The sequence below is a fragment of the Oncorhynchus tshawytscha genome, linkage group LG09 (genome assembly GCF_018296145.1).
Source record: "Oncorhynchus tshawytscha isolate Ot180627B linkage group LG09, Otsh_v2.0, whole genome shotgun sequence".
Taxonomy (NCBI): Eukaryota; Metazoa; Chordata; class Actinopteri; order Salmoniformes; family Salmonidae; genus Oncorhynchus; species Oncorhynchus tshawytscha.
Window position 1 is genome coordinate 26232112 of NC_056437.1, and position 16472 is coordinate 26248583.

General features: G+C 41.0%; 1 long non-coding RNA gene across 1 annotated transcript; it reads left to right on the top strand.

Moving 5' to 3' along the window:
* The first annotated feature begins 288 nt into the window (after positions 1-288).
* Positions 289-3633, top strand: LOC112259335. Its single transcript, XR_002954822.2, has 3 exons — positions 289-349; positions 875-936; positions 3472-3633. It is a non-coding gene; the product is annotated as an uncharacterized LOC112259335 (long non-coding RNA).
* The last annotated feature ends 12839 nt before the right edge of the window (positions 3634-16472 follow it).

Below are 16472 nucleotides of genomic sequence, written 5' to 3' on the forward strand. Positions count from 1 at the left end.
TCAAGAAAAGTTAGACATTGTCAGGAGAGATAGATGCCGACGCTACAAAGCCTGTCACAGTCGGGAAAGGGGTTCGTTCGCCACTTTCAACTATGAATGACTCACAGGCTCCGAGAAGCACTGCAAACTGTACTGCTGGGAATGCCTATTATTTGCAAGTGATCGATTTGGTGTTTGGAGCCACACTGGCTTTGCAAACCTGAGTTGTCTAACCAAGGCAGCAACGAGACACCAAAGTACGGCTGGGCACTTACAAGCAAAGGTGCTTTTGAAAACTTTTGGGGACCCCCGAGTGGATCTACAGCTCAACGAACAAGCGCGCAGGGCAACGAAGCTGCACAATGAAAAGGTATTGTACTCTTCCCCTGCAATTCTCTGAATAAAAATGTCAATTTCAAGGTGACGCAACGCCTGGTTAATACTGCGTTTCTGTCTAAATGTATAGTGTCTAGAGCCATGGCATCATAATGATGGTAATAAGAGGTGGATTAATTCGGGTGGGACTGTGTAGGACTTCACTGAAGGCCCAGGCCCCAGAACCACGGCACGCTACTGCAAAGTGGGATTGAAATTAATCATTGTAATTTCGTTGTCACTGATCTACAGAAAATACCTCAATGTCAAAGTGAAAATTCTATAAATATTTACAAATTAATACAAAATAAAGAACTAAAACGTCTTGTTAATATAAACATCCACCCTTTTGTTATGGCAAGCCTAAAGAAGTTCAGGAGTAAAAATGTGCCTAACAAATCATATAAGATGCATGGACTCACTCTGTGTGCAATAATAGTATTTAACATGATTTAATGATTGCACCATATCTGTGTCCCATACATACAATTCTTAAAATCAGTCGAGTATTATTTTTCAGGCACAGATCCAACCACAAAGACCAGAGGGCTTTTTCAATGCCTCAAAGAACGGCACCGATTGGTAAGTAAGCATGCCACTCATAGTTCTGGGTGTGAAATGAAATGAAGGTGTGGCGGAGGTGTGTTTACAGATACGCAATATCCTGACCTCGTAATTCCACTACGTTTATGCGCGAAGAAACCGTTAATAAGGTCTAGCGAACCTGCCGGTTCCAAGTGGAAAAAGCATCTACTTCTATTTTTTTTTCTTTCGATAGAAGTAATAGCATTTTCCATGCACTGTCATGTATACATTTATGAGCTATTTATAAGAGCTAGGTGAATGAGTAATATATTTGGAGAACGGGATTGTCAATACACATAGCAATTGTTTTACATTATTTTTTTAGACGAATGTGAAACCAGCCATATGGAAGCAAACTGAAAATCATATCAACATGACATGAATTGTTTCCACTTTTCCACAGTGAAATAGTTTATAAATAGCTGTGTCGTTATTCCGAATTTTAATTATGCGCGCTCCTAATTTGCGTGCATGAAATTTGGACACCCAAGCAATAGGCTTGTGTAGGGCTGAACCTGCCGAGGTGTTGTATGCGCTTTATAATCCTAATTATATGCCTGGACTTTTCTCCAGGTTTATTTTACAATTTGTATCATGTTAAGTATTAGCCACTATCAGGAGCCACCATCAGTAATGCCCACATACATTTATAACTGTCACTTTCTTTCCTCTCTCACATCCGTAAAACTTATTCCTGAGAGTCGCTAGCAATACGTCTTCCCTGTTAAAATAAAGGTGAAATCATTTATTTAATAACTTTGTACGATTTGGGACATCTAGTTTATTCATCATTATGGAACTCAGACCACCCGTAGCAGGTTAAAAATGGAGCTAAGCGCACGGTTTACCACTACTGGACCGTTATCATACAGTTCCATGATTAGTGAGATTTAAGGGAATATGTATATGACTATTGTTCAACCCCTATTGTACAATTATTTTTTTTCCCACCTTTCAATATTTCATGATTGAACTTCAATATTACAACTTTCAGGATAAATCAAACCATTGTATTTGATTCATCAATAGGCCTATATTTCGTGCATAAAGGCACTCCAAACGTACAAAAAAATATTAATACATACAGTACTTTCCTAACTCAAATTTGCCTAAATAATGTACAAGGTCAGAGAATTTTAAAATCTACCAGCTGGTGCTGAGACGGAGACGAATATGCATAGATGGCTTTCTTTCATTTATCCCTGTATTCAGAACCTGTTCACTCAATGTATTCTATTGAGTCTGTAGACAAAGTTCGAATTAAAAGGTACAGTGTATTTAAAGGGATGGCTTAAGATAAATGTACTGAAAAACCTATTGAATGAAAACTCCACAAGAAAATATGTTGGCCAGCAAGTGGAAGTGTTCAGCAAGAGCAAGGGAACCATGCCTGCAAAGGTAAATCGGTCCCTGCTTTAAATGACGTGCACCTTAAAGACTTAATTAAGCCTTCATAAACACTACATAAATGTCACAAAATATCTATAACTGTATGCCATGCTCTATAAAGGGTTCATACATGTGGCATAACTGTCTCTGTGTGACAACCACCAATGTCAAATGTGACATAACCAGCTATGTAAAATATGACACCTGTGCTTTATAAAGGGTGGCATAATCACAGTTTAATAAAGGCTTTATAAATCATATTAAATAAAGGCTTCACATACATTCACAAAATGTATGCACATGACTAAGTCGTTTTTGGTTAAAAAAACATCTGCAAAAGTTATTATACTTGGTGCATAGCCAATATTGGACCTGACTTCAACTTTCCCCAAAATGTTGTAGGATGACACACATTCTAAAGTTCAGTCATGCACAGCAAAAGATGTTGGTTATAGCCTTTTAAAAATCCGTTTTCATTTTTAATCTAAATGTTTTCTCAGTTCTGCTTTTCAAGGTTTTGGAATTACCCCCCAAAAATCTGGTTTCCCCCCAGTTATTCACACTTTCTTAATAGAAAACCAACTAAATTATTTATTTTCTTTGTTCACAACCATGCTTAAACCACATAATTCTGGGAAAAATCTAAGAAACTTTGATTTGAATGTAGTTGCCCTTTAATTCAGTGCATGACCTGCACTGTTATTTGGTTTGCAGCGTTTCTGTAGCGCAGTAAGTGCACATGTGATATGTTAGCAAATCAAATGCACACTTGTGGTGCCACTGGACAGCGAAAAACAAGTTAACCTTCATTTATCATTTCAATTCATTTGTATTAGTTCAAGTGTTGCATTCGATTACATAGCTACCTCAATCAAATAATTTTGTGATGTCACAGCAATTGCTAGCTAACAAAATGTAGCTAGCTAGCAGGCTCAGCTAAATAAAAATCCTCTTAGATATAGCCACGTCTTAGTCACGTCATGGGATTTGTAAATGAAAGAGGATTATAATACAAATCAAATTGAGTTTTCCATATACCCATTTAGAGTATTTCTGGTGCAGCACAGAAATGCCCTTATCCAGATGGTGTGACAAAGGCATTTCCTAACAGACCTGATAACTTTCTTTGTTGTTACTTTGAAGATTGGAACCAACACGCAGTACCTCCAGCAGGCAGAGAAGCAAGAACCACTATTCCTCCAGCTCAGGGACAAGCTACGCTATTCACAGCCCTGTGTAATGTTTAAAAAGTCCAGCAATGTAATTCCATTAAAGTTAAATGTATTTGTATTAACTTATGTAAAAATAAAAGGAAATGTATTTTTTGAACATGTCTTTTAGTGTTTATTTGTTTTAGCTGTTAGTGATAATTTATTAAGTGTTAATGCATTTTTGTTTACATCATTAAGTCTTTATGTACAGTGCCTTCGGAAAGTATTCAGACCCCTTGACGTTTTCCACATTTCGGTAGGTTACAGCCAAAATGTGTATTAAATTATCCCCCCCCTCAATCTACACACAATACCCCATAATGTCAAAGCAAAAACTGGATTTTAGAAATGTGCAAATTTTAGCCTCATGTCTTCTTGGGTATAACACTACAAGCTTGGCACATCTGTATTTGGGGAGGTTCTCCCATTCTTCTCTGCAGATCCTCTCAAGCTCTTTCAGGTTGGATGGGGAACATTACAGCACAGCTATTTTCAGGTCTCTCCAGAGTTGTTCGATCGGGTTCAAGTCCGGGCTCTGGCTGGGCCACTCAAGGACATCCAGAGACTTGTCCCGAAGCCACTCCTGTGTTGTCTTGGCTGTGTGTGTAGGTTCATTGTCCTGTTGGAAGGTGAACTTTCACCCCAGTCAGAGGTTCTGAGCACTCTGGAGCAGATTTTCATAAAGGATCTCTGTACTTTGCTCCGTTCATCTTTGCCTCGATCCTAGTCTTCCAGTCCCTGCTGCTGAAAAACATACCCACAGCATGATGCTGCCACCACCAGGCTTCACCATAGGGATGGTGCCAAGAGTTCAATCTTAGTTTCATCAGACCAGGGAATCCTGGTTTCTCATGGTCTGAGAGTCTTTTGGTGCCTTCTGGCAAACTTCAAGCGGGCTGTCATGTGCCTTTTACTGAGGAGTGGCTTCCGTCTGGCCACTCTACAATAAAAGGCCTGATTGGTGGAGTGCTGTAGAGATGGATGTCCTTCTGGATGGTTCTCCCATCTCCACAGAGGAACTCTAGACCATTGGGTTCTTGGTGACCTCCCTGACCAAGGCCCTACACCCCCAATTGCCCAGTTTGGCCAGGCGTCCAGCTCAGAGTCTTGGTCGTTCCAAACTTCTTCCATTTAAGAATTACGGAGGCCACTATGTTCTTGGCGACCTTCAATGCTTCAGAAATGTTTCCGTACCCTTCCCCAGATCTGTGCCTCAACACAATCCGGTCTTGGAAATCTACGAACAATTCCTTCGACCTCATAGCTTAGTTTTTGCGTTGACAGGCACTGTCAACTGTGGGACCATTTTATAGGCAGGTGTGTGCCTTCCAAATCATGTCCAATCAATTGAATTTACCACAGGTAGACTCCGAACAAGTTGTAGAAACATCTCAAGGATGATCAACGGAAACAGGATGCACCGGAGCTCAATTTCGAGTCTCATAGCAAAGGGTCTGAATACTTATGTAAATAAGGTATCTGTTTTTAATATTTAATATTTTTGAAAACATTTCTAAAAACCTGTTTTTGATTTGTCATTATGGGGTATTTATTGTGTGTAGATTGAGGATTAGTATTTATTTAACCCATTTTAGAATAAGGCTGTAAAGTAACATGTGGAAAAGTGTAGGCATCTGAATACTTTCTGAATGCCCTTTATGCGTTATGAATGACCAAAGGTGTCTGACTTCATAGTAATTATAGCGTCATATGATACAAGGCATTTCTGTATGTGTTATACATGACCAAAGGGGTCTGACTTTAAAGTACAGTGTCATGCGATAGAGTCTTTACGAATGTGTTATGATTGACCGACGGTGTCTCACTTCAGGACACTTCACAAAGTGTTAATAAATAGGTCATTAACGTTCTGCTGATTTATGAAAATTCTCTCATGATCCACAGGTTACTGTAAGGTGTGAGCGGTGTCTAAATGGGTTGATGGACCTACAAAACTGTGTGTGTGTGTGTCAGAGCCAAGATAATTTAGAGTAGTTCAACCTGAGACTACCCCACCAGTTATTCCTCTTTTGTTCCCATGCTGGGGACCAGGGCTTGATTACAACCTGTTACAATGGTGACAACATTTTGTGGCTGATCTTTCAGCAGGGGAGTGGGTGAATGTGTCAAAGACCTGACTGGGCGTTATCGCTCGTTAAAGTGTTGTGTGCATGTTTGTGTACTGAGGAACAGGTAACTTGGTTCCAGAAGAAAGCCACTTTAAAGTGTCCTTATGTTGGAGGCTTTCATCAAGTGTTGTAACGTTGTGTCCAGGCTATTGTGCATACAGCACATATAAGCCTGAGATATCGACCATTCAAAGTTGGCCTTAGTGGGAGTGACCATAGAATTCTATGGGACTGACCTTACTGAGTAAAACATTTGTCATAAGGCTATGTCCTTTACTAGCAAAAACATTCCCCCTTGTCGTCACTAGTTAACACAGCCACAAAGTCACAATTATGGCTAAACTCTTTTCATTTCCATAATTTATCCTCTTAAAATTGTATTTTAACCCTAACTAATGAAGGCCAAGCTTTATGCATTGGTCCACCAGACACGCGTAAGTGTCTGGGAACCAGATGAGGTGTAATGTGACAAACATGACTTCACTTTAGAGCTTGTGCCACCCTTCTGCAGACAGGTCACCCTTCATAAAGCACGTTTATATCATATTTGACATAGTGGTTTAGGCCACATTTGACATTGGTGATTGTCCCACAGTTATGCCACATTAATGAACCCTTTATAAAGCATGACATATGGTTGTGCTTTACACATTCATGTAGTGTTTATGCATTCTGAAGGCTGAATGTAATTTAAGTGGGGGCGGTAAGGGTTGTCAATACCAACTACTGAGAAGTGAGTAAGAAAGGTGTAAATTCCCTAAATTTGAAATCAGACCATTTTACCCAAAAAGACTCACAGCTGTAATCGCTGCCAAAGGTGTTTTTAACATGTACTGTATTGACTCAGGTGAATATTTATCTAATCAAGATAAGTGTATTCCTTTTCTGTAATATACATTTTTTGATGACTTTTTCTTCCACTTTTACATTAGAGTTTTGTGTAGATCGTTGACAAAAAAAATGACAAATCCATTTTAATAGCACTTTGTAACAGTCAAATTTGACGAAATCCAAGGAGGGTGAATAGTTATGATATGCACTATACCAGGGATTTATGTTAGCAAACAGTTGGCTACCAGAAGCCAAGCTAATCCCCTGGTGGAGATAACGCCCAGGGAAATAGAGGAAGGAAGCCCAGTTTATTTTGGGAGAAGGTCTGCTTTAAGCCGACAGCCTTTCTAATATCTGCTGACAGACTAGGCCTACAGAGATTCAAGGCCATGGCACAGGATGACAGTCCATTACAGGAGCACACGTCCATTGGGGGATTTCACCAGTGCCATGATGGAAGAATTATTACTATCAGCAGAGTAATAGCCTCAGGAATGGATCAGTGTCATAAACACTGACTGATGTGGCGCCATAAGCTCACATGGGAGGTGAGGCACCGGAGGGCTCAGAGCAGTTGCCCAACAGCAGTCTGAACCACTAACCAGGAAGGGGAGGAGAGCAAGAGAGTCACATTGAACATGTTAGGTTGTGGATGACCTTTGACCTGCAGGACAGCAGACAGGTAATTATCATGCCATCAAATAACTTATAAGCAGTGACAAGCTCAGAGGCAGGTGTAGACCTAGCTGGTAGAGGCCAAGCCAAAATATCCAACACAGGTGATCAGCCCTCAAGAGAGGCCTAGTTGGAAAAGCAGAAGAGGATATAATGTGATAGCTATGATGGGGAAAACCCCACTATTGAGCCAGCCAAAGAAACATCAACATTATCATCAACCATTCACTCAAATACATATCGAATGACTTCCCACATGAGTTGTTGTATAATGCACTGCATGGCCATTTCAATCCTTCCCATTTCTCTCCACACATCCTCCCAGTGGGGTTTGAAAATTATCTTCAATTATAATTTCTCCCCTTTTGATTGTTTTTTCATGAGCAGCCAGATTTATAGTAAAGTCCAGGCTGCACTCGTAAGGTGATGGCTTGCTTTCCTTCCAAAGCCACGTCATTAAAACAGACCCTCATAGGTACAGTAGCTCTGCTATACCAACTCATCCACCCACTGACAAGAGGAATGCACTGAAAAGGTTTTGGACTGGCAGCGGCTGTTCATGAGAAAGGCGGCTTACAGCCGCAGCAATTCAAAATGAGCCAGACCCTTGAATGACATCTGCCATAATTGTTGTCCCCCGAATGGGCTGGGTACGTAATTGTTGTCCCCCAAGTGGGCTGGGTACGTTTCAGCGCTGTGTGAACTGTACAGTCAAGAAGTCTCTTGAAGTCTTGAACTTCTGAGACGACATCTTGAGAGGCCTCATCTGTACCGCCAATGTCCCCTTCAAGCCTCACCCCAGCTTCACACTGCACCTCTCCTGTGACCCTTCAAGAAGGGTACCCCCAAGATGGCACTGACAGAGGGCTGCCTCGCTTCTAGTCCTTAGGAAACTTTGCAGTATTTGTTTTTTTTAATGTATTATTTCTTAAATTGTTAGCCCAGAAAATCTTAAGTGTAATTACATACTAGATGTCGACCGATTATGATTTTTCAATGCCAATACCGATTTATTGGAGGACCCCAAAAAAAGCTGATGCCGATTAATCGGCCAATTTTTTATTTTATTTATTTGTAATAATGACAATTACACCAATACTGAATGAACACTTATTTTAACTTAATATAATACATCAATAAAATCAATTTAGCCTCAAATAAATAATGAAACATGTTTAATTTGGTTTAAATAATGCAAAAACAAAGTGCTGGAGAAGAAAGTAAACGTGCAATATGTGCCATGTAAGAAAGCTAACGTTTAAGTTCCTTGCTCAGAACATGAAAACATATGAAAGCTGGTGGTTCCTTTTAACATGAGTCTTCAATATTCCCAGGTAAGAAGTTTTAGGTTGTAGTTTTTATAGGAATTATAGGACTATTTCTCTCTATACCATTTGTTTTTCATTAACCTTTGACTATTGGATGTTCTTAAAGGCAGTTTAGTATTGCCAGTGTAACAGTATAGCTTCCGTCCCTCTCCTCGCTCCTCCCTGGGCTCGAACCAGGAACACAACGACAAGAGCCACCCTCGAAGCAGCGTTACCCATGCAGAGCAAGGGGAACAACCACTCCTTGTCTCAGAGCGAGTGACGTTTGAAACGCTATTAGCGCGCACCCCGCTAACTAGCTAGCCATTTCACATTGGTTACACCAGCCTCATCTCGGGAGTTGATAGGCTTGAAGTCATAAACAGCGCAATGCTTGACGCACAAACAAAGAGCTGCTGGCAAAACGCACAAAAGTCCTGTTTGACTGAATGCTTACAAGCCTGCTGCTGCCTACCACCACTCAGTCAGATGCTTGTATGCTCAGTCAGATTATATGTAACGCAGGACACGCTAGATAAACTAATAATATCATCAACCATGTGTCAACTTGTGATTATGATTGATTGATTGTTTTTTACAAGATAAGTTTAATGCTAGCTAGCAACTTACCTTGGCTTACTGCATTCGCGTAACAGGCAGTGTCATTGTGGAGTGCAACGAGAGGCAGGTGGTTATAGCGTTGGACTATTTAACTGTAAGGTTGCAAGATTGAATCCCCCGAGCTGACAAGGTAAAAATCTGTCGTTCTGCCCCTGAACGAGGCAGTTAACCCACCGTTCCTAGGCCATCATTGAAAATAAGAATGTGTTCTTAACTGACTTGCCTAGTTAAATAAAGATTAAATAAAGGTGTAAAATATATATATATATTTTTTTTAATCTGCCAAATCGGCGTCCAAAAATACAGATTTGCGATTGTTATGAAAACTTGAAATTGGCTCTAATTAATCGGCCATTCCGATTAATCGGTCAACCTCTATTACATACAGCCGGGAAGAACTATTGGATATCAGAACGACATCAACTTACCAGCACTATGACCAGGAATATGACCTTCCTGAAGCGGATCCTTTGTCTGAACCACCCAGGGCATTTGAACTGATTCCAGAGGCTGACCCAAAACAACACAGCCGGAGAAGAAGTAGACGGAGTGGTCTTCTAGTCAGACTTCAGAGACGTGGACGCCACCCACTGCTTCAGACTGTATTACTCGCTAATGTCCAGTCTCTAGATAACAAGGTAGATTAAATTAGGGCAATTGTTGTTTTCCAGAGAGACATCAGGGATTGTAATATACTGTGTTTCACGGAAACATGGCTCTCTCGGGATATGCTGTCGGAGTAGGTACAGCCACCTTGATTCTTTGTGCGTCGTGCAAACAGGAATAATTAACAACTCATGATATAATTGTAACAGCACACAGAAACTCAAGTCCTTTTGTTCACCTGACCTAGAATTCCTCACAACCAAATGCCGACCGTATTATCTCCCAAGAGAATTCTCCTCGGTTATTGTCACAGCCGTGTATATTTTCCTCAAGCCGGTACCACAACGGCCCTCAAGAAACTTCACTGGACTATGCAAACTGGAAACCATATATCCTGAGGCTGCATTGTATCATAGGTGGGGATTTTAACAAAGCAAATTTGAGAACAAGGCTACCTAAATTCTATCAGCATATTGACTGTAGCACTCACGCTGGAAAAAAACTGGATCACTGTTACTCTAACTTCCCCGATGCATAAAAGGCCCTCCCCCAACCATCCTTTCGGCAAATCTGACCATGACTCCATTTGTCTCCTCCCTTCCTATAGGCAGAAACTCAAACAGGATGTACCTGTGCTAAGGACTATTCAATGCTGGTCTGACAAATCGGGCATCCATGCTTCAAGATTGTTTTTATCACGCGGACTGGGACATGTTCCGGGTAGCCTCAGAATAATATTGACCTATACGCTGATTCGTTGAATGAGTTTAAAAGGAAGTGTATAGGAGATCTGTAACCTTGCAACGCATTCCAGAGGTTAGGTTGAACACTATTTTTTTTATGTGACTATTAAAACCTACCCTAACCAGAAACTGTGGATAGATGGCGGAATTGACTGACTGGTACGGCAACTGCACTGCCCACAACTGCAAGGCTCTCCAGAGGGTGGTGCGGTCTGCACAACGCATCACCGGGGGCAAACTAACTAAATTTGATTAGATTTTTTTTTCTTTGATTCATCTTCTCTCTCACTTTCCTTCTCATCTGTTGACCCCCTTTACCCCGCCAACTTCAGAAAAGTAAAAAGGGTAAGAGAGAGAGTAAGAGAAGAGTGAGAGAGCTGAAGAGAAATGATAGCAACACTTTGAATGACAGACATGGAAAGAGACACAGACACAGGCAGGCAGTGTGGGATCTAGTTGGCTTTCCTTTCATCTTAGTCCTCTCCTCCACACATCCTGTCTACCCTGCAGCTGCCAGACTTTCTCTCAGACCTGAGGATGCTTAAGGAACCACAACAAAACAGAGTTAGGCTTTTCTGATGCTTATCTGCCTTCAAGCCATTCCAGACTTGAGGGGATGCACAAAAAAGCTTTGGAATAAAAGAACATGCCTAGCTGATTCAGAACAAGATAACAACATGCTAGTTGTTTGCAGTTAAGTGAAAAAGCACCATTACGTAGTTCACAAAAATCCAGGAAAAAGGAATATCCTATCCATGCTTCACAAAATTCACAATCCATCAAACATGGCTATCTAACCAACTAATACTCCCACTAATTCTACTGCAGTTCCATTCAAATCCAATTTTATTGGTCACATACACATGGTTAGCAGATGTTACTGTGAGTGTAGTGAAATGCTTGTGCTTCTAGTTCCGACAGTGCAGCAATATCTAACAAGTAATCTAACAATCTGTAGTGTTTTACTTTGATTATCAACTTCACAGTGCAAACAGAGGAAATCTGAGAAAATAGGCATTATGAGTGTGGCTGAGCGTTTTTGGGGAACTTTTCTGCAGAGGCATTACAAGGAATCCTGTCGATGAATGCTCCATCGTCAGAGGCATCTAAGCCTGTGTAGGAATGTGACTGAAGGAGAGGGATAGTTGCTTTGATTCATTCATGTATTATCTCGGGCACCCCCCAACCCACAACAGAATATATTATTTTTGTTTTGTTTCAATACCCCGTACAGTAGGTGGCAGCAATACACCAATAGGTGTTGTCTGCCATAACACTTTACAGTGGAACTGAAACTATTTATGAAGGGTCGTTTCAATAACCTAATACAATCACAAAGCATGTCTCAACCCCTAAAATTGCAAAAATGTGCATATGTAAATAACAACTTTGTAAATGTTCTCACTGACCCACAGGGCACGGCCATCTTGAAAACGTCAAGTCGGTGACGTCATCTGCATGGTCACCTCTCACTGACAGCTAGCAGTGATAGTGTGTTCATGTCTCGCTGACAGCAAAACTGGGAACTCTGAAATCTCTGACTTCAGTGCGTTCAAGACAACTGGAAACTCTGGAAAAAATAGTTTTGAAAGGTCATCCAACTCGGGAATTCGAAGTTGGAAACTTTGGCATCGTTCTAGACTTTCCTACATAAAGATCACTGACGTCATGATCTGAACTCGTTTTTTAAATCTGAGTTCTCAGTTGAAAAGCACTTGAAACACCATTAGTTCTTTTCAATAACTGAACTTGCCCTGGCATTGACCAGGAGTATGAATAGAAGGTTCTCACATGCGCATTGTGCAGGGAGAGACAACATACCTAGATTGAGAAGAGCTCGAGAGGCTGTCTTTCGTATATATACACTATAGGGAACAATTTGGTGGTGGTATAAATTAAATTGCATAAAGACATTTGGCATGGAGAAAATAATGTCATTGCCATTGTGTATTACACCATTTCCTACAGTAGGCAGCATCAAATATATGAAGGATAAACAACATGTAAAATAGACTGCATGAGGTCTAATGTTTCCATCATAAAAAGCATTTTCAAATCCGTAGTAATTGCGATCATATTGCATGGACCACACAGGCAGTTCCTCTTCCCCAAGTGCCCTCAGGGTGAATTGCCTATAGGCAGTCAATCTGTAAAGACTGAAACATGTATACTGATTATTAAGTGTGCCCTTATTGTAAGAAATAAATAAAAAGAATGCTTATGATTGTAACAGTAATCAGAAGTATGGTAATAAGAAAATATATAATTATAGATTGTGCGCGATTTTGGAATGGATTCAAGGGAGCCTACAAATAATAGGCATTGAAAGTGGATTGCATTACGATCTGTAAAATGTCAACAAACGCACCTGTCATTACAGTAGCCAGATAAAATTGGTTGTAAACAACTAGCTAACTATCTTGGCAACTTGTGGGGCGACACAATTCACCAGACTTCACTTAGTTATTTTTCTAGCTAGCAAACAAACACACTGCCTCTGATTAGGTTTTGTTTACATTCATTGACATTGATGACATCTCCACTTTCACCCAATCAATACACATCAATACGATCAAACAGTGCAGTGACACAGGATAATCTGGGAATAGCTAGCTAGCTAGTTCCTGTTATTGGAGACTTTTGGAGAGACTGACGTGAAAGCACGTATCGTTCTTACTCTTCTCAACGAGCAGCGGGTGCTGCCGTGGGCCCCAACCAGGCCCCACCCACGTCCGAAAGTACTCACAGGCTGCCCAGTCCTCGTGCAGCTGCAGTCAGAGCAGGAGATGTTCACCCCTCCCCATCCAGACTGCAAATGAATCACGCACGCGGGAAGCTGCCACTGGCTGATCCCGCCCTGGCTTACATTCAGGGCGGAATGTAAATGTAAAATGTTCTCCGTCTAAAATAAATCACTGCACAAAAATAAATCACTGCCTCACACAGCCTCAGTCACTTACTCACCTTGTCCACTGTGTGTGTGTGTGCCTCTCTGTGACATAAGCTAAACATCTAGCTGGCTTGCTCATCATGTCTCAGTCTAAACTGTACACTCAGAAATACAGAAAGGAGTGGGAATCAAATCCTGAATTCAAAGGCTGGTTGAAGCCGTTTATTGAAGATGATTCACGGGCATACTGCCTGTATTGTAAGGCTGATTTCTCCGCCAAATTTAGTGATGTAAAAAAAACACATGACAACTCAAATACTCAAAAAAGGCAAAGCCTTATAACAGTTCCATCCAAAACAAGCTGTCATTTATGGTTTAAAAAAATGTACTCTGCAAAAAAGGCTGAGGCCACCATGACATTAGCTATCGCTGAACACTGTTCCATGCTGGCATGTGATCACATTGGAGAAGAATGTAGAGCTGCTTTCTCAGACTCCACTGCTGCTACCCACTTCAAAATGCACAGAAATGATTAATGGTGTTCTAGCAACACACTTTCTGAAGAAGTTGGTCGCTGATGTGGGTGACCAGCATTTCAGCCTCCTCGATGAGTCCACGGGTGTAAGTGTTTCTAAGTACCTGGGGGTTGTGATAAGGTACTTTAGTGACACCAAGCAGACAATTGTATCAACATTTCTGGGGCTTGTTGAGTTGGAGAGAGGAGATGCCAAATCTATAGCCCATGCTGTTGTGGCTTTCCTCGAAGTGTTGTCTTAAAAAAGAGAAACTCCTGGGGATAGGGACTGACAATGCCTCTTATGACGGGGATTAACAATGGGGTCCATAAAGTGACGTTATTCTTCTCTCCTACAGCGTCCATCACAATTATATGCACATGGACAATTATGCAAATAAGGCGATGATGTCATTTAGTGACTTCTAGCTACTTTTAGGACAGCCAATAGCTACTTTCCTTACTGAGGAGTTGGCAACACTGCATCCTTGTGGTTGGTGGAGTGGCGGAGGTTTTGGCAGGGGGGTGCAGCACCGCAAATGTAAGACCATGCTTAGCCATTGTTCTCTCTCTTTATGTCTGGTCTTAACAAGAGATGGGTCACCGTTGTTTGATACTGTTCTCCTTGGTTTATTTGGCGTGGGCTATGACCAAACAGTAGCATGTGTTAAATTTGGTTAATAAACCGTGAATTCGTAAACGCAATCCTCTTGTCTGGACATTTTGTTAATTTATGATCTAGCCAAGTCATTACAATACAATGTAGTTGTCCTGTGACTGTGGGCATCGTAGTACAGTTGTACCACAAGCGCACTACTCACAATTGTTCAGCCTGCGGTGTAATCTGTCTACAACTACATTATCTTGCTCAAAATGACTTGAAGGTACTACTAGGGAACAACGACGAACAGGTTCAAAGGCATATGCCAGGGGATGAACAGGGACAGTTTGGATGAGTCTTCTTCTTTGGTTTAATGGTGTTTGCAACAATTATTTGTACATTCTGCCACCTAATGTACAGGTGGATAATAATGATCCAAAAAGGAAAAAATGCAGAGTAAAAACGTTTAAAAAAATCCATCAAACTATATGTAACAAAATGTTAATGAAACTAAAATTGCCTGCTTTTCTGTTTTAATCAGTTTCCTAGTCAGGCTCAGAAGGATCCTTTCCTGGCGACAGTAGTCCTTGCAGTGCTTCTGCTGTTAAATCTTTTAAGGCCCAAAAAATTCTTACACTGCAATGGTTTGGGAACAAAAGCTCTTACAGCGTATCTTACATAACCAAGCTTCACATTCGTAGGTATTTGCTCTTTATCAAAAAAACAACAGGACTGACAGACTTTCTAATTTTTCTCCATTCACCCAGCAGGTCAGACGCTGGGCACCAATCACACCAGGAATTCTCTTCAGGGATTCAACCTGAACATCTGTTGTCACACCTGAGATGACTCCTTTGACTGGTGCTCTACTCCATAGATCAAAACTTCTGTTGTCTGGATTCTTTGGTTATATAAGATACGCTGTAAGAGCTTTCGTTCCCAAACCATTGCAGTGTAAGAATTGCAAAGGATTTGGCCATTTTTCAAGTATGTGCAGACGGACAGAGTATATTGAAGAACGGTGTGTAGAAGGACAATGGTGTTGCAATTGTGGTGGGGATCATGGTCCTGAGTTCCAGGTGTGCCCTGTAAGGGTGAAGGAGATTGAGGTGGCAAAAGTTTGAGTGGTCAATCGAATCTCCTATGTGGAGGCGATTTTAAAAAAAGATGGAAAACGGCCTCCCGGGTGGCGCAGTGATCTAAGGCACTGCAATGCTAGCTGTGCCACCAGAGACTCTGGGTTCGAGCCCAGGCTCTGTCGCAGCCGGCCGCGACCGGGAAGTCCATGGGGCGACGCACAATTGGCCTAGCGTCGTCCGAGTTAGGGAGTGGTTGTTCCCCTTGCTCTCTATGGGTAACGCTGCTTCGAGGGTGGCTGTTGTCTTTGTTTTCCTAGTTCAAGCGAGGAGAGGGACAGAAGCTATACTGTTACACTGGCAATACTAAAGTGCCTATAAGACCATCCAATAGTCAAAGGTTAATGAAATACAAATGGTATAGAGAGAAATAGTCCTATAATTCCTATAATAACTACAACCTAAAACTTCTTACCTGGGAATATTGAAGACTCATGTTAAAATGAACCACCAGCTTTCATATGTTCTCATGTTCTGAGCAAGGAACTTAAACGTTAGCTTTCTTACATGGCACATATGGCACTTTTACTTTCTTCTCCAACACTTTGTTTTTGCATTACTTAAAACAAATTGAACATGTTTCATTATTTATTTGAGGCTAAATTGATTTTATTGATGTATTATATTAAGTTAAAATAAGTGTTCATTCAATATTGTTGTAATTGTCATTATTACAAATACATTTCTAAAAAAACGTCCAATTAATCGGCATCGGCTTTTTTGGACCTCCAATAATCGGTATCGGCGTTGAAAAATCATAATCTGTCGACCTCTAGTTCAAATCCACTCTCTTTGTGTGCGTTACACTCCAGCTGGGATTTGCAGATGGACGCCACTGAGCGAGGCAGATCAGTCAAACTAGATCAGAAAACAATTTAGA